At 39.8% G+C, this 25684-nt stretch overlaps 1 protein-coding gene across 4 annotated transcripts in view; it reads left to right on the top strand.

Moving 5' to 3' along the window:
- Positions 1-3547: 3547 nt before the first annotated feature.
- Positions 3548-25684, top strand: part of METTL15 (methyltransferase like 15) — an 80014-nt gene continuing 57877 nt past the window's right edge. For 2 of the 4 annotated variants that reach the window (XR_004060801.1, XM_030950370.1), the window contains exon 1: positions 4666-5299. The gene's annotated coding sequence lies outside the window, so the exon portion shown is untranslated. Of the gene's footprint in view, positions 3636-4665; positions 5300-25684 lie in introns of those variants that run through there. The other 2 variants (XM_030950371.1, XM_030950372.1) reach the window with 2 other exon arrangements.

Here is a 25684-nt window from a genome sequence, read left to right as displayed (position 1 = left end):
TGCTTCCTGATAAATTTCTATTTGTTTTCCTCTGCCCTGTCTCCCAGCCCTGTTAAATTCCAACTTGACACACATTATCCAGGTATTTAGGGCACATTTGGTAAAGGCCTTAGCTGTCTAGGATAGAAATGAGAATTTAGATGCCTGCATCTAAATTCATTGCCTATGTGCTTTTTTCAGTTCTCTTTATGGGTTTATTTTCTAAAAATACTTTGCTGTGCTTTGAGAAACACTCTTTTTCAATCCTTTCCATGCTTCCCTCAAAAACAAGGATTCTATTATTATTATCATTATTTTATTATTACTTTTTAGAAATAAAATTGCTGAGATTGTCTGCTTCCTAAGAAGCTTCTTCAGCATGACCAAATGATTATTTTTTTTTACAAAGAGTCACGAGGATCCTCACAAGGATCAAAGATGACAAAATGCCCATTGCCTCACAGCAAATCTGGAAGGAAACCAAGTTGGACTGTACTGTGTATTGCAGTTTGTGCATGCATTTTGCATACACACAGAGTCACTGCAGAAAATAGGAAAGCAAGGATAAGAAATCCAGGACTTCCAGGAGTACGTCCCAGCCCCTAGCCACAGAAATAGTTAAATGAGTGAGTGAAATCCACTCCCAGTCTCTGCCATGTGCAAACTGTAGGCACTTGACTGCGCCTGGATCTGTAGGGATTGGACCATGCTTGTGAAAAAGCCAATAATAATAATGAGAGACCATAAGTACAGACCATAAGTCAATAATAATAATAAGGGACCATAAGTAGAGAAAGGGGAAAAAAAACTAATTTGATTTGCCCAATATGAGGTGTTCTCTGTTCTGAAAGAGTATTTGCCTTGTAGAATGGGAAGAATATAGTAGGAATCCTCTCTTCCTACTAGAAACAATATAAAGGAATATTAAAAAATTTCTGGAGTAAAATCTGTTCCTCATCCTTTCAACTTCTATAATGAAAACAAAATTTATCTGGGCTGCTAAAAATCAAAGTCAACACTGTTTAGAGTCTAACTCATTGGTATCATATAAAAGCTTTTTATCACTAGGAGCTTCCTGAGCACTTAAAACTGTTCACTTATAGAGAACAGAATGTTCTTTCAAGTTCAGGTTCATTTAATGAAGCTAGGAGTTTCTTGGATAAAACCATTTTATTTGCTTCAGTGCTAACATCCTTTGACGACCCAAATGAGAAATATTGATAGTATAATACTATTAAAATAGTAGGAAAAAATAAATATAGTCTTCTTCCATAATTTCTAATATTTTTATTAGAAAAATAAATAATATAAATGAATTAAAATATATAATAGATATAACAATATAAAAATAATTTATATCAGAAAGTACAGTATTTAGATTGCAATATGCAAAAATAAATCAAATTTCAAGTGCTCACTTGCAACAGGCAATTAAGAGTCAGTCTCTATTTCCATTAAATGCAATTTCCTTGTGGTCAATTCATAACTTTGTTTCTTTGATAAAACCATTTTATTTGCTTCAGTATTTATTTAAAGCATTATGCTAACATTCTTGGACGACACAAACTAGAAATATTGATAGTTTAATATTATGAAAATAGTATGAAAAAATAAATCTAGTCTTCTTCCATACTTTCTAATATTTTTCTTAGATAAATAATTTAAATGAATGAATTAAAAATATAAAAATATATAATAAATATAACAATAAATAATTATATAAGAATATATTATAATAGATTAAAATAAATCATATCAAGAAGTACAGTATTTAGATTGCAATATACAAAAATAAATCAAATTTCTGGAGCTCACTTGCAACAGGCAATTAGGAGTCAGTCTCTATTTCCATTAAATGCAATTTTAATGTGGTCAATTCATAACTTTTTCTTGTAAAATAAGGTAACTCTAAGAGTTTGGAAGCCTCAACAAATTATGTGATTCTGATTTCTATGCAGTCAAAGAGAATTACGACTTTAATTTCTACATTTTCTAAAGATTTACATCATTATCATTAAAAAGTTATAAGGTGATGAAATACTATAACTTTAAAATACTTTAAAATCTGCCTGCATTTATTTAGTTCTGTGTTATGGCTTCTCTTATATTCCTGAATTTAGAGTGCTGGCTTCTATCACCTGAATAGAAAAATGAACTATTTCCTCAGGAAAAGAGGAAGATGGATGGATGGATGAGATATATTATGAAAGGCCTTGAAAGTAATGCAGAAGACACCAAGTTCACATGTTGGGGTTTCACAAAATTGTTCCTGCAGTTTTGAAGACATTTCAAGCCAGGCTGTGACTTTCAGGCTGTGGGAATGTAAAGAACTGACAGTAAAGCAAAGAAATATCAAATGTCTCATTTGTTATTCCTGCTTTGACAGTATTGTTTCCCCTGTCATTATGGCTATAAATCTGGCTCTTTCCTAGTAAAAAAAGATAACATTTTATTTTTACAGCATAGCCTTAAAATTAACTACATGTTCTGTAGATTATCTCCTACACAACTTGCCTTTTTGGAACTTTTTAGAAGAAAGGAATTGGATGGTCCTTTCAGGTCTTCATGTGTAAGGGTGCAATCTTGCTAAAGCTATGCCTGTGGGTCACTCTCCTCCTCCTTAGGATCAAAGACCAGCACGTGCTGGTCGATGACACGGACCACCCTGCTGAAGCTGCCCTGCTTTTCCTTCTGGCTCTCTGGGCGCACTCGGACCACCACTTTGACGTGGCTGCACACATCTTCTTCCTTGGCAGGAGTCATCCCTTCTGCTCCCCAGCTCCACTCCCAGCACGCTTCCAGATCCAGCAGCCGAATCCTTTCTGCAGTTGACAAGAGAGGTTTTATTTGCAAAGGGAGCCTTTCACTCCTCCAAGCAGTTCGCACATTTGCTCAGGCCCCTGTGCTGGGCCCACCCATGGCTGGTCAAGGGCTGCCCCAAGGAGACTTTGGCAAACTCTGCAATGGCCTCGAAAGGTGCCTGAACTCAGCACAGCTTCCAGAAAGCCAACCAGCAGTGCCCCAGGGAATTCTCGAGTTTATTTCAGGATGTAAACTACTACATGGCCTACAGGCTTTCCTTTATAACGGACCAAGCTTTCAGAGGAGACGCCGCATTTCTGCGGACGAAGGCAAGCAGTCTTTTTGTCCTTCAGCACAAAGAGGAGCTGCCCGTGCTGCCCTCCCTGCGCTGATCCAGGCACGTCGCGCGTACATTTAAAGGGAGTTAAAGCGGGATTTACGTTAACGTGCCCCGCAGGGGATGCGGTAACCGGCCCCAAGGCGGAATTCCCTTTAAACAGCGCATTTCTGTGTCAGCAGCGCGCTCTTGGCTCACTCCTAGCAGGGACACGGTCCAGGGTCCCAGCGCCGCCGCTGCCGCTCCAGGACCGGCTCGCCTCCCTCAGCCGAGCCCCTCCCAGACCCGCCCGGCCCCTCTCCGGTGTCACCCCCGGGCCGTGCCCTCACCCGTCCCGGTCTCTCTTTCTCTCTCTCCCCCGTCCCTCAGTCCCCCCGTCCCTCTCTCCGTTTCTCTCCCTCAGCCGTCCCGCACCAACCGCCATCCACCGGCCGCGCAATTCAAACACGGGCAGGCCGCGCTCCTCGCCTCCTCATTGGCTGCGTGCCGTGACGTCAGCAGAGCGCCGGCGGCAGCGGTGAGTGCGTGGGGCCGGGCGCGCAGCCGCCGGCGCGGGGTCTGAGGGGCGCGGGCGGCGGCGGCGGAGCCCGCGGGGAGGGCAGGGAGGCGGCACGGAGGGCAGGAGGGCGGCAGGGAAGGGAGGGAGGCACAAAGGGAAGGGGAGCACGGAAGGAGGGAAGGGTGGCGCTCCCAGGGCTGACCGGGAGCGGCCGCCTGTGGCTCCGCGTGTCCGGCTCCAGCCCCCCGGCCTCTCCTCCCGCCCGGGGCGGGCCGTGGGCGCTGCTCCGGCCGCCTCCGATCCAAAGCGCTTCGGGCCGGGGTTTCTGTCCCCGCCGCCTTTGGCTCTGCTCCAGCGCCGGTGCCGGCCCGAGGCGGCGGCCTGCAGCGGTGCCCCTCAGGCTGCCCCTCCGGGCGTGCGCTGTGTAAAATGAAATAAAACACAAACTGCGCTCGCTGTGAGGAGGAGATGTCCGGGGGGCAGGAGGAGAGGGCTCTCTGTGGGCAGAGTCCCTCGCGTTCCCCCAGGGCAGGGCAGGGATGGGGGCACTGCCGGGGCTCAGCCGCTCCTCGCCCTCAGCAGAGGGGCCGGGACGGAAGGGGAAGGGAGAAAAGGCACAAAGTCGGCGGTGCCATGGAGAGAGTTCAGCAGGTGAGTCAGGAGCTGTGCAGGCAAGCAGGGCAGAACAAGGAAAGCCTTCCCATGGGCTCAGCCATCTCCGGGAGAGCAGGGCCCATCTCAGGTGATAATTAATGGTCACCATTGTTGGGAACACCAGTGCCACCACCCCGATCCTGCTCTGCCCCTTTCTGTCTGGAGCACGGTGTCCTTTGCTCTGGGGAATCCCTTCAGTGCCTTGGGTCGCTGCCCCAGCTGTGTCTCCTCCCTGCTGTGCCCAGCAGAAACCCAAAGCAGCCCCAGCTCAGCCCCTGGGGAGGAAATGAACTCCAGCCCAGACAGAGCCAGCAGAGCACACCGTGGTAATACACACGTTTTCTGTAGGCACACCGGGGATTGTGGCAAAACATGCATCTGTGTGTCTGCTCAACGTTAGCGATGTGCACTTTCAAATTTCGGAGAATTATGGCCCTGTTGAAGCCTAAATGGTCAGGAGAGTAACTTTCTAAGCATATCCTTATGCAGGCAAAGTATTGGTAACCTCTGGCAAGGTAAAGTCGACAAAAGCACACAGTAAAATCTGATGGTGGAAAGAATCTGCTTACTGCTTGAACATGATTGATTTGTAGATAATCTTCTAAGTTCTGAATACGTTTTGCTGATGTGACATACCTATAAAGCTGCCCAACTTGGAATGTGTATAGCTTTGCCTATAGCATTTCCCCTATATTATTTAAACAAATATTTGTTTGAAAGTAATTCCCAACATCTACTGCTCTTCTAGGCTGATCAACTCCAAAATGTTACCTCAAAATCTGTGCCAACTTTGCAAATGTTTGTTTCTGAGTAAGTTGAAACTGAACTCAGTAAATGTGGCTGGTTTGGCTGGAAGGATCCATTCTTCATCAGAAAAGCTTTCTGACTCTGAGTCAGAGGAACAAACTGTCCAGAAATGTGAAACTGAAGAGCTGCCTCAAAATAGAGAGAACAGTAATTCTGGAAGATTGCATGTACCAGTGATGCTGGAGGAGGTTGTTAATTGTTTATCCCCTCAGCCAGGTCAGGTGAGTTAAATGATTAATTGACATCTGTGATCCATTAACGGTGCAGCACAGAAATTTGTGGAGCATGGACTTTTGTTTAGAGGAATAAAGGGATGCTCTTAAACAATCAGCTGTATCTTTCAAAGGTTCTCAGTTGTTTTGAAGTTCACATTAAAACTCTGTATTCAAACTAATAAAATTCTGGTGTCTGTGTGCCTGAATCCCCGGGTAGGTGGTGTTTATTAAATCTGTCATATTTGACTCTTCTGTTGCTTTTGTGCTTGTCTTTCTGAGTCGCACTTGTGTGCTCTTAAGGTTATGTTAATGACTCAGAGGGGAGTTCTCATGTGTGGTTATCTCATCAGTTTTTGAAGAGCCCTCTTCCTCTTGGATAAGAGGTTGTAAGTATGTAAGTTTTAAAAATTGTTTAGCCTCATTGGCATGGAGAACTGGTTCAAGCCTTCTGGTTTGGGTATGGTACTGTGAGTGCTTTGTTTTTGGTGTCTGGGGTAGTACATGGTTACATGTGAAAAGAATTAAAGAAAAAATTATACCCAGGGAAATGTTTTTTGTCTGGGTCGTCTTAGTATTAATTTGAAGGGATTATTTGAATAATGTAGATTCTTAAATAAAGTTCACATTTCAGATACTTTGATCTGTGATTTTAGTGCTTATGTTAGCTTCATAGAATCTTACTAGTTTAGGCTTATCAGTGTGTTGTTTTTCTACAAAGACTGAAACAATAGGCAAAGAAGTAGAAAGGTCCAAGTGTGTATGTTTTTATTTTTATTTGAGAACAGCACGATCCAACAGTGGCAAAGTGATGTAGCAAGTTTGGTGAGTCAGTGGTCAAAAACCTGCAGTCAGATCTTGTTGTGTTGCCTTGTGTATCGTTTTAAGTCTTTGAAGAAGCAGTGAAAATGCAAATAGTGTTGATACACATTAGCATACAAACTGCTCTAATTGCACATGTTCTACTGTAGAAGACACCTAAATTAGAGAAATGTGTAAGGAACTTGGAGCTCAGAATTTATTCTGATGTCAGAACTGTGATGACATTTTCACACATTAAATGAACATATAAACTGTGATACACTGTGTGAAATATTTTTTCCAGTTGTGTAAGTTTTTTGCTTTGATAAGAAGAGCCTGATGAAGTCAGTATCCATTAGACTCTCTTTGTTGATGTAGAAAATCTTACTTGGCAACAGAACTTGTAAAAGAAACTATCCAAAGTTATGAACTGTGGAGAGTAACTATTACTGCCCCTCAAGACTTTTTCTAATTTAAATATTTATGGTTGTAAAATAGCTTATTATTGGGGCGGGATTTTTTCAGGTCTGTGTATACGTGGTTTTTCAGATTCCTAAGCTTGTAGTGAACCACTTATGACTGCTATAAGAGAGCCCAAGTGTGTGTACCTCAAACACAAGCATTTGTAATGCTGCCAACCTGTTCAGCAGGACTGCAATCACAAACTGTTCAGCACTTCTGTTTTTCTTTTTCTGCATGTATTCACAGCACTTTCTGAAGCCTCGAAAAATAAGGAGTGTGCAGAAGGATGCAATGTGCAGCTGAGTTTTGCTAGTGTCAGTGAAAGTCTGAACACAGGTTGAGCCAGTTCCTCGCTAACCCTAGTGGTGGTAATCAGTTTGTACTAACATGCATGTCAACTGGGAGGGTCACATAAATTTATATTTTTAAGATTATAGTCATGACAGGAAGTCTGTGAACACTTTGTTTTGTGGGCAGGAAAGGCAGTGCTCTGATCTGGAATTCAGTTTTTCTGCTTTATTCTCTCCTCACACATAAAGATTTCCTTTGCTCGGCTTTAATAGAGTTATATTCTTTGTTATAAAATAGCTGATTTGGGCCTCTAGTTCTTCTTGTGTCTTAAGACAAGGAGGTACCAATATAAAAAAATCTAATTAGAAAGATGATGTTCTCCCTATAGTTATGGTCACTGAATGGGATTTTCATTTTACTTCTAGAGGTTCCTAGGAAAGGAAATGTTACTTATGAGTGAGTCACTGCTGCGATAAAGATGTTAGTGCCCTCCCACTGAATATTCTTGTTGACTGTCTCCTTTGGGGAATCTGTTTGTCAGGAGTTGGAGCAATAATACTTCCATTTGTCTTTGAATCTTCTTTTATTGCCTTGTTTCACAAAATCCCTGTAGTAGTGTTGTCTTTGAAGCAAGGGCTACCAATTAGATTTTACCAATCTACCTCACTGCTCAATGAAAAGTCTGTTACACTCAGTCCACACATAAGTAATTTCCTCTTTAAGTTTACTGTATTGATTACACTACATTTTCATCTTCTCAGTCCATGGGTGTTGTTTGCAAATACCTGACCAATGTTTTTGCACGTGTCTGGAGAATTCTCTGTTCTCTTAAAAAACCAAACCCATTTTGAATCAATGTTTGGACATCCAGAAGCATGTTTCCCCAGTTTCCAACCTACTTTTTCTTATTTTTTTCCTTTGTGATACTCACATTTCTTTTAACTAGAGATGTGGATCTTTTCCACATACTGAGGCTATAATGTTAAGTAAAATAACTTCAATAGCAATGAGTTCTAATTTGAATGCCAGAGGTTGAAACTCTGAAATTTTAACTGTTCTTATGAGAATCTTAAAGGGTTTTGAGTTGCAAAGCTCTAGGAAATGATAATGCTCCAGCACCAACAAAATATAACTTTAAACTCCAACTAGAAGAGAAGCAAATATTAGGCCCTATTCAGATTATATGGGGAAGCCTGTAACCTGGTGACATCATGGTTTTATGTGATTGATTTTATCTATGGTTGAGTGTGATCTAGAAGAGACTATAATGGAGATACTATAAGCTCTGCTAGTATGATTTACTTTATGATAGTTCTAGAAGCTGGGCTTTTTTAGTATCTGTAAATTAAATGGTAAGTGGTCAAACTTGAGATGAAAAATAATGAATGAGACCTTTCCATTTTCTCCAATGTTTAAGTGGTTAAGCCGTTAATAGTAGGTGATTTTTTTACCTCATGATGTTAATTTGTATTAAAAAAAAAAAGAAGGCAGGTAATTTTCCCCAAGGAGATCTCATCTGACATCATTTTGAGTTAGCCAGGACTTACTGGGGTATTTCCCTTTTGATTCTTCATGATGTTATTCAGATTGTTTTTGCTACTTGGCATTCATTGGAAGAGGTATCCTCTTTGTCTTGGAAATCATGTGTTGGTCCCTGTGTTATTATTTTATTTTCTTGAAAATCATGTGTTGGTTTCTAGAAAGAGACAAGTCCTGAGAACATGCAGTTTTGCCATGAGCTCTCCTTTCACTCTTTCAGGTACATACTGCTTTGTTTTCAGGATAGTTACTATTTTCATACATCCAAACATCAAATTATTCTCTTTCACAAGGAGTATGAACATGGACTTCTAAAATAACAGGAAGGAAGTGTAAGACACTGCTGACAGCCAGACATTGTTTTGTTGTGAGTGAAGTTCTGCTGGAGCTCTGGGGTTCAAGTTTGAAGGCAGCTTTGCACCTCCTGGAGGTTCTATTGCTACCCCTGGGTTTTGATCTGGAGCATGGTTCTTTCCTTCCTTCCTTTTCTGCAGAGCTCATCAGGCAATAGAACACACCTGAAGGGAGCTGAGAGACACTGCTGGTGGGAGAAAGCAGAGTCACTTCTGGAATTGTTCTCTTACTTTCTGTGTATTCTTGTCCATACATCAGTATTCCCTTTCTGCCTTGTAGCAAGTGTAAATGTAAGGCAGAAATAACCTTTCTCTGTGCAGCATCCTGCAGAGGGGACTTCTGTTCTGTGGCAAAGCTTTCCAAGTGTTGTGGCGTATAAATAGTTACATGGTGGTGCTGGTGACCAGGCTTCTTCTCATAGCACCTCCCAAGCCATCTGCAAGTCATTTCTAACTGGAATGAGCCATTTATGCTAGAGGTGCTAAAAACTGAACTTTTCTGCTGGGTGCCCAAAGTAAAGAGGAATTGAAAAGGGATCTGGAAAAATTAATTCTGATTTCTCAAGTTGTATGAGTGCTTTGGTAAAATGCAACCAAAATACCAAGTTTGGAGGGGAATATTAGTTGCATCATGAGGTAAATGATTAAATACTTGTTTTGGAAAAGCACTACAGACACATAGACATAGGAAAAGTTTTTATTGTTTTAGCCTGGTTTTCACTGGACTTGTAAAATGAATAAGGTGACATAAAGCAGTCAAATTGCATAATGTTCTTCATTGTAGAAACAATTTTTTTATGGGAAGCATGATGAAAATATCTTTCCATATGCAAATTTTTCGGCTAATTTTTCTCTGTCAGCAGCACAGTGAGCTTTGTAGTGATTGTTGTAAAAAAGGAAGGAAGATAGAGAAACTTGTGAGTCAATAAATTAACATAGAGTAATTCTGAAAATACTCTGGGAATTCCAGTACACTTTTTTCCCGTGGTACTTGGGTGTTACTGGGGCATAGTGAGAGTTGTTTCAGTTGATCATGTAGTTCCTGTGTATTTTTTCTGTCACTCTTACCTTGCCTGATGTCCTGGCTGCACATATTGTAAATTTACAGAAGTGGCTAGCCAGGCTTCAGATCACAGCCGTGTGTGGAAGTGTGTAATACAATGTCCATGCAATAGAATGTGTATATATGCAAAATATCTTTATTTTTAGATGTATCTACTAGGAAACTAGTTAAATGGATTCTCATCAGATAGCACTGTTTAAAATACTTTGCTAAAACCATACTTCAAGAGGGATGATTTTAGTGAAGTTAGCATTTGACGTTAGTGCATGAAAATGGAAAACATTCTCAAAATAGTTTTGACTAAGATGTGCAAGAGATAGTGCTTCAGGTATTTATTATTATTTTAAATGCTAACATTGTCTGGTTTTGCAGTGGTAGTGTATGCATGCAGATTTGGAAAAGCAGACCCCATTTACTTACGTTCCTTGACTTAGAACCGATTGCTCTCTGCTGTGACATGCAGACAAAACAAAATGTTCTAAGGGAGAAGGAGTGTTATTGAACAGTGTAATGCCAACAAATGTCATGTGTGTTTTACAGTATCTGCATCTGTGTGAGTACCATCCCAAGATGAGAGAGGACAAAAGGGGACTGGGAAGAGAACAGGACAGGAGGTGATACTCATGAACAACTTGCCAGTTGAGGAGGCAGAGGAGGTCATGCTCTTCAACTGTCTGCTTGTTTTACTGACTTCTCTAGTGAGCTCTCCAAAAGTACAGGCATCTTAAATTCCATATTGACAGGTGACTGAAAACATGTGTGATTTATCTGAGAGCACTGCATAACTGCTCTCTGTTTTGAAGCTGGTACTGCTGAGTGATTAGACTGTGGTACCAGGAAATGAAACATGTCCGTGGGTTTGGATCTGAATGATGGCAGGATATGAATGAGGCATGCTGAAGAAGTCCCGTCAGATTTTACTTTTTTTATCCTTCCAGAATTAGGTCTTCAGAGAGAAAGTAACTAGAATACTTGGATGAGAGGAAGAATAAGTTGATGGCTACAGCTGCAGAGGAAAGAATGTTCAGGTTGTAGTTCTTGCACATCTGCCTGACCTCCTCATCTTCCCAGCTGCATCATGGCTCTCTGGAGGCATACCTAAATGTTACCAGCAGCCACAAGCAGAAGACCTCTCACCAACTTGCTTCTGTGTCAGGACCCAGGACACACCTCTAGCTGTCCAGGACACCAGGACCCCTGTTAGGGGTCTCAGAGACCCTGTCACAGAGCCCAAGACACCTGTGGTTTTGATTATGACCCATGGAGCAAATTACCAACCTTATATGAAGATCAGCAAGCCACAACAGTTTAGGTAGAATAATAGTGAAATTATCACGGGCTAGAAAAGAAGATTTTAGGTTTTTTGGTATGGGGGTTCAGGAGGCAAGATGGAGGGAACTGGGTGTGTCCAGCCTTTCTCCTTCTTCTTCTTGGCCTCCATCTTCTGCTGTGATGTTGGCACTTGGGGATTGGTTTAGAATATAGGTGCACTGTCTAACATGGGTGATAGGTATTGTAAGGTAAAAGTAAATATGATATACGTAATTTGTAGTACAAAAGACGACGCAGCCTTGGGATGGGCGGAGAGTGCCTGGAACTGTCTTGCTGAGCTGACCTCGGCAGGGCAGGAGAAAATTTTTTATAGATAAGATAAAATAAACAACCTTGAGACCGAGAAATGAAGAGCTCTGACTCCTTCTTCAAGCGCCGGGCTGGGAAAAGAGACTTTCGAACTTTTCTCGGGGTCACTCTGACCAGCTAGAGATCCCGACACTTCTGCGTCTTTCTCTGTGGCAGTAGAGGAAGGACAGCCTGCAGCTGCTCTATCCAGAGAGACCAGCAAGGGAGCAGGGGCTGCCTGCTGCAAACAGCTCTGCAGATGTGCACATCTGCTTTGATGGTGGTGCTGGTTCGTTTGCTGTTCCTGCTCTATCACATAACAAATGACAGCCCTTCAGGAGGCTGTTTAGGATGCTGTGTTATAATATAGCAAGATTCAGTGCTTTGGGGTGACTCAGCTTGCAGTGACGCTGTGTATGCTCTCCTTGGCTGTTGTGACAGCATTAGTCTTTGCACCTCTTGGGGAAAACTAATAAAATTCACCAGAAAGTAATCTAAGCCCTTTAAATTTTAACTTGAGTGAGCCTGTGTTCTCAGAAAGGGTGATAATTAATATATGTAGCTACTCATTTCCTCCTCATCTAGTACTGTGTGTCTTTAGTCAGCCTTTTGGCTAAGCTTTCTTATTAAATATTTGAATTTGAGTTTGCAAACAGAAATGCAGACTTTTTTTCTATCACACAGAATATTACTAGCAATTGAAGATCAGAGGTGGAGTATGGGAGGTATCTGCAGGTTTTGTTTTCTTATTTTGTGTTTTATACTGTTGGGAGTAGTTTTGCACAGAATGAACCTGGGTAAAGAGATGATTAAGAGGTTAAGCTACTAAGTTTGTTGTTTAAACAGGTATCTGGAGGTTCATGCACACGTGTAATCTGATTTTTTTAAAATATTTTTTCTTTTTCCCAGACTTTCTGAGCATGTTATCTTCATTCCAGTGATGTTTGCTGATGCTCAGCATCTTGGGAAAAATACTTTTCTAATAACTGTGTTTTAATAAATGACAAATTCATCTGTTTTAATAATGTTCCTGAAATAAGTGAATATTGTTTCAGGCTGACTCTGTATCAAAATGGTATTATTTAATGTCAAATTACTGTAGGAACCTGGCAGCCAAGACTTACCAAAAACACATCCATGGCTTTTTTGGGGTTGGCTAGCCATTAATGATAAAGAATTGGATTTTTACTTGAGCCTTTGTAAAATTTTCATTGTGTCTTAAATATCTCCTCGGTTATAATTGAGGAAGGAAGTTTCTTCTGAGTTAGGCAGAGGAAGTCAGCTTTTTCTTTTTAAGTCTGATGATTAGCTGAAGTCATTCAGACACTGAAATTTTAATTTCCTATGGAAATGTTAATAATGGTGTGTTTGAGTCATAACGTCATTAAATCTAATTCCAGACAACATTACTCTTAGGAAAAGAGGGGAGTAAATAATGCATAGTGAGGCAAGGTCTGCCAGTGCTGTCTAAAAGCAGGTGGCAGAGGCAGGTGGTGGTTTTTGTTTGCTTCTCTTACCTCTTGTGCAAGGGGGAAGGGGCTCTAGAAAATAAGTAAGGAGTGCAAAACAGAGCAGAGGTAAAATGCCTTTTTCTATGTTTTCATACAAAACCTGTTCACTTTTGTTCATGTGTTGTCTCATATTTAGCTGTAATCAGAAAATGGAACCCTTGTGAAGAAAATAGATTGGAAATTATTTTGAGGCATTAAGTGGGTATGATTGATGGGTGCTGCAAAATGTGTTCGTGGGAATCTTTTTTTCTCCACTGTGTGAAATGATGAAGAGATGGTTGATGGTGCAAGTTCCTGAAATTCTTGGATATGCCAACTTAATGATGTTACAGATATTTCAGCTGTGCACTAGCAGTATCCTCTGTTGATGTACCAATGGGATGAATGGGAAAAACGGGAACTGATGCTTGCATTACATTGAATTGCTGAATAGGCCAATACTGGAAAATCATTTTATATTGTACTTAATACGTGATCTGAGAAGGCTGTTTTCCTGCAAAATGCCAACTATTCATTTATATTCTCTTTGTGATCTAAGTTGTTAGACTTGGTGTGTAAACAACTTTTTTACCATTTCGTAATCTGTCAAAAAGTACTTGTGGAGAAAAATTAATCCAGTTACGTTTTACCTACCAGTCCTTATTTTTTGAAATTACAAGTGATAACTTTTTACGTAGGTGAAAGACATGAACTGTATAGAACTGATAGGAGACATCTTTTGCTTGCAACCAAAATTCTTCTTTGCTACATACTTAATTTGATCATTTCCTTTTCGTAGGTGCTAGAAAAAAACCAGGTTTTTAGGTGTAATTTATTACCATTAGCAAAAATACAGAACTGTAAATTTTTGCATTTTTTGGTCAACTTTATTTTCTGGCAGAACATGTCATCCTGCAGCATGCCTTTTAATCCCTTTCTAATATTTTCACTGCCAAGTTCAGCTCTTGGATACTTGAGCAAGCTTTGGATGGGAATTATGCCTGTATAGGTCAGTAGCTGCTCATAATTTTCATGGTGGTGTTATCTACAGCATCTTACTGGTTCTGTGTCTACAGATTTGTATAAAGCTTGTTTACCTTGTATATGTTTAAAACATTTTCCAGTTTACTGCAGGGAGACCTGTAGTGAGGCTTGGCTCTACAGGGTAACTCAACCACTTCTTGCTGCAGATGTTTTTATTTTCCAGAAGTTCCTTTTTGCTCCTTTTTATTGTTAAGTAATTTTATGTTGCAGCATGGCAGTTTGTTGTTCCTGACTGACGCTGAGATGACTGACATTGAGAGAACGTCACCTCTCATTTTTAGAGTTCTTACAGAAGTAACAGAATGCAAATGGAAATTGCAGCTTCTCAGGATGGGAGCATAGCACAGCAAGGTGTCTGTGGACTGTACGTGATTCACTGGATTTGTGATATTGTTTTCCCTTCTGATTTTGAACAGGTGATTAAAAATCAAAGTGCTCTAGTTGAAAAACAACTATGTCTGATTTACTTCACAGAACTTACTTGCAAAGTATTTTGAATTCTCATAAGAGAAAGTAAAGGTTATTAGCATGTTGAAGCCTAAATATTGCTTCTTACTAAATTTGAATAAAATTGTATGAAAATGGAAGAATAACTTGGTCTCATTGACCTCTCATTTTCTTAGTTCTGGGATAGATTTTCTTTTTTGCATGTGAATAGCAGCAAGGTATGTTTTAATAATGTTTTCTTCTGAGACTTTGAGTGTGTGTAGTTTCTTAGATCATTTGGAAAAACAGTACAACTCTTCCAGCATTTCTGTAAAAGTACATTTCTCTACTAACAAATCTTTCTTGCTCTCTCACAAGTAATTTATGTATCATGTCTCACAATGCCAGTGGTTTTTAACAGTCTGGTTTATTTCATGTAATTTTAAAAACCCTGCCTGTTGTCAGACATATAAAACAAGTATAGTGTTTTAATTCTTGTATATTTAATGGGAATTGAGGACACATTCTTGGGTGTTATGCAGAAATTAAAATAGAAACGTTTCTTTACGTGGTTGATCTGTGCATGCATTAGGTAGGACATAGTGGTAGGTGCAATAAATAATTTTGAGATAAATTGGGAGGATACAGAATACTTACCCATTTTAAGTCACATCTTGAGTCAACCAAAGAAACAGTGCTTAGGATAGAGAAATGTAATGGAAATTTGTAGACACATGATTTGGTCAGGGGTGGGCAGGCTTTGAGTTGTAAGATTTAGTGTGCACTCCTTGTTCAATGGCTTTGAGAAGCTGCAGGTACTTCAGCTTACACAGGTCCTGTTCATTCAACAGAGCTGACTTCTGGCAGAGCACAAGGGGAGAAAGCTCCAAGGAAACTCTGTTTTCTTCCACCGGGGCTGAAATGCTAAGAAGGAGAAGATCTCCAATTGCAAAGTCTTCTAATCAGTATTTTTGCTTTAGCAGAAGTAGTTCTAGATTTAGAGTAGTTCTAGAAACATGATCTGATTCAATAGTTTAAGTTTTGATAGATGCCATTATTTACAACCAGCAGTACTGCTATGGTGAGTTTGGGAGTGAGCATATGTAGTGTATATTTTGGTTGTATATATTGTTTGACTTCTCTCTTTTTTGATGAAGATTTTTTTACATGGGTAATTGCTGAGCAGGATTGAATGCTGATCTTTGCTGGCATTGATTTTATAAGCAAACTGTAATCTAGGGACACTATTAAAAAAAGAAAATTACCTTGGAAATGATCTGGAATAAAACCTGCCGGCCTTTGTGCAGGGGCCCAGACAAAGTGGTGGTTCTGTCCTTTGAGACTCTCTTTCCACTGGCCTGTTCAGGTGGAAACAGCCAGACAGTGCTGGGGAAATAAACTAAATATTTTGTTCATGGACATGTCTTATATACTGTTTACTGTTCAAACTCTGCTTTGAATTTAGACTTTTGTCTCTTGAATTATATCCCTACAACCTTTGAATCATCCACAGATTATCTTTATAGATGAATTAATTCAAATTCATTACACAGAATTTATGTTTACAGCTCCCTTATAAAGTAGCACAGTAGTATTGCTTCCACTTGGCAGAATTTAGAGGCAGCAATGCTGAAATTCTGCTTTGGGTGCCTGAGCAGAAATGCCTCTGCCTGGTTTTTCCAAGAGGTCAGCATTTTGGTGGAGAGCTTTGCAGCACATTGGAGGGACATCCACCTGCAGCTGGTGAGGTCACAGTGTGTCTGGGAAGCAGATCCAGAGTTTGTGAGTTTTACAGACAGAAAAGAGGAACAGCAAGACCTACCTGCTTGGTGTGGTGACCTCCTGAGTGTCACAGGGGCTGCGTGGCCAAAGTTCGAGTGTCCCCTGTCAGCTGGCTGCATTTCTCAGTTACTGCCTTGGATGTTGCCATTTCCAGTGTTACTTTGGGAAAGAAAACTGGAATGGAGGTGATGGATTGTTCCTGAGGGTTTTCTGAAGGAGCCAAGCTGAGCACAAAGGCAGTGGAGTGATGCCACTGAAGGGGACAGGTCCAGGGTCCCTGCTCCCCCCTGTGTCACCACCTCCCCTCGTGTCACCACCTCCTTTCTGGGGTTTTGTGTTGCTGAAATGGCTCCTGAGATATTAGAAACTCTCTTTTTCCCTGCCCGACGACCAAAGAAGAAGTCGAGATTCCTCAGCTCTCGTTCTCAAGGTTATTTTCTCTTTTCTGTTACATTCTTTCTCTGACCTGCTGAGGTCTGTCTGGCAGGTTGGTTTGTGGCACACTGACTGCCCTCGGGGTGGTGTTGGCTTTTTATACTAAGAACTACGTGTACTTTATTTACAATAATTTTCCAATACCTATCACCTATGTTAGACAGTCTGTCTCTACCCTAAACCAATCCAGAAGTGCCACCATCACAGCAGAAGATGGAGGACAAGAAAAAGAAAGACAGGACAGGCCCAGATTCCTCTATCTTGCCTCTTGAACCCCCATTCTAAATCCCCAAAATTCTACTTTTTCACCCTGTGACAAATTCACGATCATTCTACTCAAACCCTTGTGGCTTGTAACTCTTCACACAAAGTTGGTAATTGTTTCCATGGGCTGAAATCAAAGGCACAGGTGTTTGTGACTCTGTGCCAAGGTCTCTGAGCCCCCTGCCAGGGTCTGCAATCACCCAGGGCAGCCAGAGGAATGTCCTGGGTTCCGACACTCTCTGAGCTCCTGTCCCTCCCTGTCCTCTGCACATCAGCTGAACACACTCCCATGTCAGAAAAAAATGCCGCTTTTTCTTTGTTTCTCTTTTCTGGGCCATGTTGCTGAGTTTAATTGGCTTGTGAAAGTACCCAGTAAACACCTGTGCTGAGAGAAATTAACTGCAAAAGGGAAAACACACAGGAGAAAATAATGCCTAATTACTCCTACACCTACCACTTCACATCTTGTGTAACTTGGTAGCTTAACTGATTGGTCTAGTACCAATCTTAGGTAAGTTGTCCCTTTTTGTCTTTGCTGTGAGAAGATGACACATGCCTGTTCTGAGTTACAGCTTTTTCACCTGCTAAAAACTCATGTTAAATACTGAGATTTGTAGGTTCTAATGTAGTTCTGGAGAAAGTGTGCTTTAATTTAAAAATATTTCTTAATTGCAACATTCATGCTGATTTTAACCCTCAAGAGCCTTACCTGTTCCTCCAGTTTCTTCCAGGCCTAAAATAAAACTCTCAAGTTCCTAGATAAGATGAGAACAATTAACACAGCTTTCCTTTTCCAGGATCCTGCACTTGCAGCTTTGCCATCATAGCCTGGCACAGAAGTCTTGCTTGGAAATCTTAACAGGTTTTTGGAGGTCCATGTGAATATCACCAGAAGAATCTTTCACCCAGGATTATCTTCCTGTTGTTTTCACTGCCAAACTTGAAAATCCCATTACTGCTTAGTGCAATGGTAGAATTGTTCAAATGCAAAAATCTAACCAAAGGGGTTTTTTTCCCCCCAAAACAAGGAGATGGCTGAAGACATTTCATCACTCTTTGCCACCCCCTTCCATCAGCTTCCAGCTTCCAACCCAGAATAAATTTCAGCCTTCAACTGTTCAAATCAGCCAGGACTCTTAAGTGACAGAAAACAGGATTTTTGATGGTACATATTTTTATTAATAGTAAATAATGCTACTTGAGCAGCTTAAAAAAAAAAAAAACAACAAACCAGCCTGATTTAGAATGTGCTTCTTCAGCCTCAAACTGTACAAAGCATTATTTGTGCTTTGATATTTTGAGATGTTTATCTGAAATGGAGTTAAAACAGTGCTCCTGAAAGTCTCCCTTTCAAAAAGCCTACTTGAGCACTTGTGTCACTGTCTACTTTTGGTCATCTAAATTTAAAACAAGACTTTTTGCTAAGAAGGTCAGTGTAAGTACTTTCGTTTTGATCTTGCATCCTTGTGGGTGCCCGGGTAGTTGTGTAGGAAAGTTTTCCTGAATGAGTCAGTGCACTGAGTCATAGCATGAAGCCTGTAGAGCTGCAGACTAACTAATTGGTAACAGTCTCAAATGTAATTAAAGCACAGTTGTCAGCTCTGTGTTACTGACTGTCATCCCACTGAAGTATTTTGGTTTTAGCAACTTGGATTAATTGTTCTTTGCTGTTAAAGTTTGTGTGGTATAAGATATTTCTGTTGAATAGACCTGTTGTTGTCATTATCTTTTACTATCCTCTCTGATTTTTATAGTACTCAGTTTGGATTTTTTCTGTGTTAGGTCACATATTCAGTAATTAGGCTTTTTACCGTGCCTGTGCACTTACAGATGTTTAGAATCCTTTGAGGACCTTTTAAAGTTTTTGTCATTAAGAACTGTCCTATTAGTACTGATTAATAGTTTCTTCACTATTCCTAAACTCTTAAAGCATCATTCAAGGCTTTTTAAAAATCAAACTTAAAAATAAATATTTTATTCGTGTTGTCTTGCCGATTACATTTTCAATGTTGGTAGGTTTCGTATCTGATGTTCATCTTGTGTTGTGCCCTGTTTTATAACAATAAATGGCCTTTTTTGGTCCACGTGTGAGCCCACCATCCCCAGGTAATGAGCAGTGTTTTCCAGCAGCATTGGAGCCTTCCTTTCTCCTGTTCTTCAGTTCCCTTGTGTGTGTGTTTCTTACCATCATGCAGCTTGAGGCAAAGGGTTGGATGGGGCACATGGGACAACAGGACATGTCTTGAAGCTGTCTGTTTCATTAAGGAAAATAAAACTACCTTAAAGCATTTGGGAGGAAAGCAAGGTTTTATTTTATTTTATTTTATTTTTGTTTTGGTCATTTGCATTATTAGAGAAAACAAACTTTGCAGGCTTTGTGCAGGACTCCTGCTTGTCCCCACTGAGAGCAAAGGAGTGAGAACATGAATGGATGGTTGCAGCTGAGTTTCTTATTTCTAAAAACTACTGAGACAGTAATTTTGATCTGTAAGAAAGGCCTGTATGGCTTCCATATGTGATGAATGCTTAAGCTGGGATGGTGAACAAAGGCCTCTTTAGAGATTGGAGGAGGTGGAAGATTTTTTGATGATAAATTCTTTTTCTCTTGAACAGTTTTTCTTCTCACTGAAGCTCTTTAGATGGAAGGACACTGCTGAGTCACAGGAGCATCAGTGCCACAGCACTGGCTCACATCAGGAGTGCACCTGGCCAGGTGTCCAGTCCCTGGAACATGAAAATTCCATTGCTGCAGGTGCTGATGGAAGCCTGAAAGAAGGGGAAGGGAGAGAATTTTTATTTTCCACCCGGTGGTACCTTCACCTGACCATAGTCATGGAAGGACTCCCTTGCAGGGGGAAGGTTGGGGGCTGTACCTGTATAATATCATTTGTGGGCACAGAGTTTGTGGTGAGTGGGAGTGGGGCTGAGTATATAGAAAGCACATATTTAAAGTATTTTTATTATTTAAATTTATTTTATTTTGCTTTAATAGATTGCATGTCTGCACAGTGTGGGTTTAGTGTTGGTTAATTACTAGTGTGCTCACTAGAATGCAGTTGTAGGAATAGTTTGTGGTGGTTGGGAGTGGGGCTGTGGCTGATCCCCAGTGGCTGCAGCTGTGCAGGACAGGTGAATGCTGTTGAAGGTGAGGAGCCATGGAGAGCCCAGGGGTGCTGGGCAATCACACAGAGGGCACACAGGTGCAGGGCATCAACAGGAGGGCATAAAAGGCTGGGCTGAGGGACAAAAAAGCAGCCACTTGCAGCCTGCTGAAGAGGTAAGGTGTTATTTTATGAGTTGAAGCTTTCTGAAGTTGTCTGGTGTTCTCTGTCTGGGTTGGAGCTTTCTGCCTGTATGGTGACACTCTGTGCATTGTGGCCCTCTTGACTGTGACATGGTCTGGGACAATCATTGGCACTGTTTTTTTTTTTCTTGTTCCATCTCTCTACAAAGTGTGTTACGTACTGGACTTCTCTCCACATTATTCATGGTTTCAATATTTGCATGAAAGGCACTTTTTTATTTGTTCTAACTTGATGCTTGATAATATCATCAAGTTCCCTGAGCTCTTTTATTTTGAGATAAGTGAATCATACCATCTGCTGCAGCTGTATAAAAACAATTTTAATAGTCCTCCACAGAAAACTGCTGGAGCCTTTGGATGTTTTATTGGACCAGAGAGATGTGTCCTAAGGGAATTCTTTTCCACATTTCCTATTTTCTTGTCCTCATCTGAGCCTGGTTTCATATAAAGCAGCAGTGATGGAAGGTGTTCTGCTCTCTCCTGAAATGATCAGTTGGCTCTGAAATTTGTTCTTTGAATGTGATTTTACTGTTTTTCTGGACTGGAGATTTCCCTCATACCAACTTTCTCCTAGCAGTGTGAGCCTTCCTGATGCAGTTCTTTTTCAGCCTCCCTCCTTTCTAAAGGATTTCCTTCTTCCTGCATTTTTCCTTTGTTGTCTTTATCTTGGTTTTATCTGGTTTTGCTCCTTTTCTAACAGGTTTTTATGTTTCCCCAATTTAGTTTTATTCTCTATCAAAGTTTTTATTATTTTGATTTTGCATGTTAGCTACATTTTAAAAACTAAATTTTTGAGTAGTTTTATGGCTGTAACTCTGTCATGTAGGTATTTGTTCTATTTCATCAGTTGTGAAGAAGCTTAGATGTTTTGAATATGGTCACCAAAATCATATTTGTCCTAGAGACTAGGAATAGAATTAGTTCTTGAAGAGTAAAATGCAGCATATTTCAAAGCATCTTTTTCAATTTGAAAGAAAGCAGTAAAGATTTAAAGCAAAGCATTCACCTGAGGAGAATAAAGCTCTACTTGGAAGTATTCTGTTTCTAGGTAAAATCAGATAAGTTTAGCTGAAATGGAAGATTTTTTTTTCTTGCTCTGTGCAGGAGATTTAAGAGAAGATTGCTGTGGTGGAAAGTTGTAGCTTGGATTTTGAATTTAGTAATTTGGGAACTGTTGTATTGTGGTTTGTACGGTAGTACAAGCTACAGCAGTAGTTTTGGTGATAAAGTTGATTACTTTGTAAAATATTACTCATGTAATCCTGGTTATAGAGTTAAAAGTGGTGGTAGTTCCCTATTTGTTCTCGTCCCATTTCTCACACACCATTAGCACATATATTTTTTGGGGTTTAGCACTTCAAAATTCTTTGGATTAGGCAGATTTTGCTTGGCAGAATCGGTCTGTCCTAAGCTGGAGTACTGAAGATAAAAATACAAGATTCCTCACCTGTTAATGGGATTTTTGTATCTCAGTACAAAAGTCTGGAAAATCTCACCAGTAGTGGGATTGTCATTTGCTTTAGGTGGAGGAACTTTTCAGGAGTGTTTATGTACACGAATTAACAAACCATGGTTTTTGAATTGTGTGGAACAATGCTTTCTTCATAACACCCCCAAATTAATGGTGATGATATACTTAGAAGAACACTTGAGTGTTCAGAGGTTGTCTTCTGTGTACATGGACATATTGCATGTCACAGCCAGTGGTTTTGCCTTGCTGTGGTCGATGGATTGCTTTTACAAATTTACAAATGTTGCACAAAATTTCTAATGGGTTACTTTGTTCTTCCAGGCAGGAAGGGAAAAAATTAAAATCACTAAGTGGCATGAGCAGCACCAGTCTTGGAAGTATTTGTTAGTCTTGTATCTGCTGGTGGAGAGAATAATTAGAGACTCAAGACTTCATTTCAGCAAAGGTTATAAAAAATTCTGTCTTGTTGACCTGTCTCTGAGTGGGCACGAGTAAGTGCTCAGAACATGGCATTTGGAAAATCCAGAAGATAAATTTTAACACCTACTAGGGCATGAAACAATTAAGGTACCAACTTTAGAATAGTTTTGAAGACTGTAATAGTTAAAATAATTTAACAAACAGTCCAGTAAGTACACTTGGAAGCATATTCTTAGTCCTGTGTTTTTTATGGTTCTGTAAAGCATTTTCCTGTGCAGTTTAGGAATGTAATTATTTTTGCTCAGCAAGTCAGGTTGCTAGTTTGCTATTTGAGTAGTATATTAAAATATATACGTGCTGAAAGCAAAAGAGTGGAATACAAGGGCCAAGTTATCAAAAACAACAACGACATTAAAAGAAAAGCAATGGGGGTGCTGGGTTTTGCCTTAAGGCATTTAACCTTTCCATACAGAGATTTTTAGGGTGATGACATACCTGTGGTATTTAGAGTAGACATGACTGTTCTTGAGTGGTTCCACTCATGGAAAGGAGGTGGAAGACAACTCAGCTGGGCCAGCAGCACCTCTGGTGTGCCCTCATTTGTGTGGTGTTGGTATAGGCAGAGTGACTGGGTGCATCCACCTGCATGAGGATGTTGTGTGTTCAGAAGAGAAGAGTGCTCCCATCTTAAAATAAGCTTAATAACATTAGAAATTATGTGGAGTTCAATAGGAAAAAATGTATCCCACTAAGATAGACTCTTAATCCTGTGTCCTGTTTGAGCTGTTAAATGTCTAACATAGATTACAGCGCGCTTGGTGGCTCAGGTTCTGCTTGTTGAAGAGATGATTTAAAACTATAATTATTTCATTATTGTCTTCTTGTGCAACTGACTTTTGGATGAAAATACAGGGTAAAACTAACAGTTACAAAACTCACAGGCCCATCTAGCTGTGCATGTTGATTCCAAGATAGCTAAATAAACACATTTAATTGCTTTGTGCTGAAGGATGCAACTGCTTATCTGTAATTGTACGGAATTGGTACTGTTGCCTGCATTGTCTTCCCTACTCTGTCATTTGTTTGATCTTGAGTTAGATAGCAAGTTTGTTTGAAAAGAACTGCATTTTGTGTGTGTGCAGATCATAAAGCAAGTTAGTTTTGCTAATGGCAATTCCTTTGGTCTCTAATAAAGGATCATGGCATGCAAGCATCACCATAAAAAGCTGAGTAAAACAACTTGTTTGTAGGCAATAAATACCAGAAAAAGGGGAACGAGCAAGTGTACTGCATGTATACTCTTTCTTCGTGTGGTAAAAGCTGTCTTATTTTCTGTGTGTTTCTAGGGATTTTTAGAGCAGTTTTTTACAGTAGGTGCTCAGTGTTATTGGGCCCGTTTGTTGAGTTTCCCAGCACTGCTGTGTTAGAACCAGCTGATTAAAATACTGCCTCTATCTAATCGGCGTAATTAGATGTAATCCTTGTTTCAGCCACTGGGAACTAACAGGTGTGAGCCAAAGCAGCTCCTCCTTGTGCAGCATGCTGCCACAGGCAGTGCTTTGTTGGTAAGCAAAGTGTGTTATCAGGAAGTGGAGTTTGCTCGGCTTTTGGTTCGTGATAGCATCTCTGCTGTCACGTGGAAACACAACCAATGAATTCAACAGCTTCGGCCCAAAGTGTGATTTGATATGTTCTTAATCCACTTGTTTATGCTTTCTGTAACTCACGGCTGAACGTCTTGTTTTTTTAAAAAAATAAATCCTCCATTCCAAAAATTTGCTTGGTTTTGCATGCCATTACATTCTGGGATTTCCACCATGGCATTCTGTATTTAAGTGCACAGCTGGTGGAATTGAGGATGTTTTTGCCTTAAAATGGAAGCAAAGGGACCCTTGTTCAGATGGCAGATTGTGCATGCCTGTTTTTTTCCCACTGGCTTACATCAACATTTTAAAGATATTTTATTGCTATAATTGCATTCTGCTCAGACTTTTTATGCCACTATTGAGCCACCTGGGCAGTTTCCACAAGAGGCTGGGAATTCCTGGTCTTGGATTTTATGCTGTGAAGGGCCAAGTAATCAATAGATCACTTCTCTAATCAATAGATTATATGAAAACAAATATAAATATTAATATACTATATAGATTATACTACATAGTTCTACAAGGTTTTTATTCTCAGTATTTTTGTCAGGGGTGATTGACAGTTTTTGTTTTGATTGCTGTATTAATGTAATAAAGGGTATAAAAGCACATTACAAGTCATGCTGTTCTCGCTAGGAGTTGGAACTCATGTTTGTGGTAGGAAATTAATCTGGTTTTAATTGCCTGTGAGCCTGAAGTATGTTCCTTTTTGTAAAGCTGATCTCACATAAATATAAATCAGTAACTGCCTGTTCTTTAATTATGTATTAGTGTATAGTATCTGCGTGCTGGATGAGAATATGAGCATCTCCCGTTACAGTGTATTGGAGGTCATTAAATCTTCCCTGTTGGATGAAGTTTAGTAGCACTGCATTTCTAAATACTGAAAAATGAGCTGTGCTGCCGCTTGTTTTAGAGTGTGACTGTGTTCAGCTATAGTTACTTACCTTATCAGTAAGGTTATAGGGTTTTTTTTTACAATATGGTAAACAATTGCTGTAAAATATACTATAAAATTGCAAAAAAATATAAGGTCATTGTAAATTATTTTGAGATAATTTAATGTGAAATGAAGTAAAGCCTTTGAAAATATTTTTTGGTACTTCATAAATATATGGCTGAATTTTACCATGGTGCAAAAATATTCTATGAATTTTTTGAAAAGAGGGCTAATGTAACCTGCATTCTTACATGAGTTACAGAGAACGAAAATAGGTGGAGAGAGAAGAGAATTCTCTGAGTTGGTTTCTGGAAAAACAGTTAAACTTACTGCATGAATGATGTTAAAATCAAATTGGAAATTATTCCCAAATGACTGCCTTTTGACTTTCTCTTGGAGAAGAATAATGTATTTGAAAATATGTTGAGGTTTTTTGTTCTGTGGGTTTTTTTGGGTTTTTTTTTAATAGCCATTACTTAATCAGTAGAGAATGTTAAGTGAAATATTATTACTAAGAGAAAACTTTAAAATGTTTGTTTGATTCATAGTATAACTGAATTGGTAACTTTGTACAAGTTATGATCTGATCTTGGATTTACACTTCAGCCCAAGATGAACAGTAAAAATACATAATTTTTCAAGGAGAATGTGTTCTTCTGGAGAGTACAGTGCGTGTTGGTTGCGTTTTTTTGTGTGTCTGTGATTTTCTTTTTTAATTGGTTGGAGCTTTATTACTCTGTTACATTTCAAATAAATTGAGCATTGTTAGAAGAGCTAATAATGATTATTAAATAATAAATAAATAATAAATAAATAATAAAAATTAAGTTATTTTTATAGTAATTATTTAGAATAAAGGTAATTGTTAGCTATTGGCAGGAGAATATTTGTGAGGTTTGTACACACCGTGGGGTTTTAAGCATGCTGGTCTGATCACAGCTGTAAGCTGAGTCCACCCATGAACTTGAGTTGACAGAAAAAAGACTCCATGTGTCTTTCAGAGGAAAAGTGATCCCACTTCCATTAGTCTCTCTCCAATGGAT

This window comes from Camarhynchus parvulus, chromosome 5, assembly GCF_901933205.1.
Source record: "Camarhynchus parvulus chromosome 5, STF_HiC, whole genome shotgun sequence".
NCBI classification, from domain to species: domain Eukaryota; kingdom Metazoa; phylum Chordata; class Aves; order Passeriformes; family Thraupidae; genus Camarhynchus; species Camarhynchus parvulus.
The sequence above is the reverse complement of the archived record's forward strand: the minus strand, read 5'-3'. Positions and strand labels throughout refer to the sequence as shown.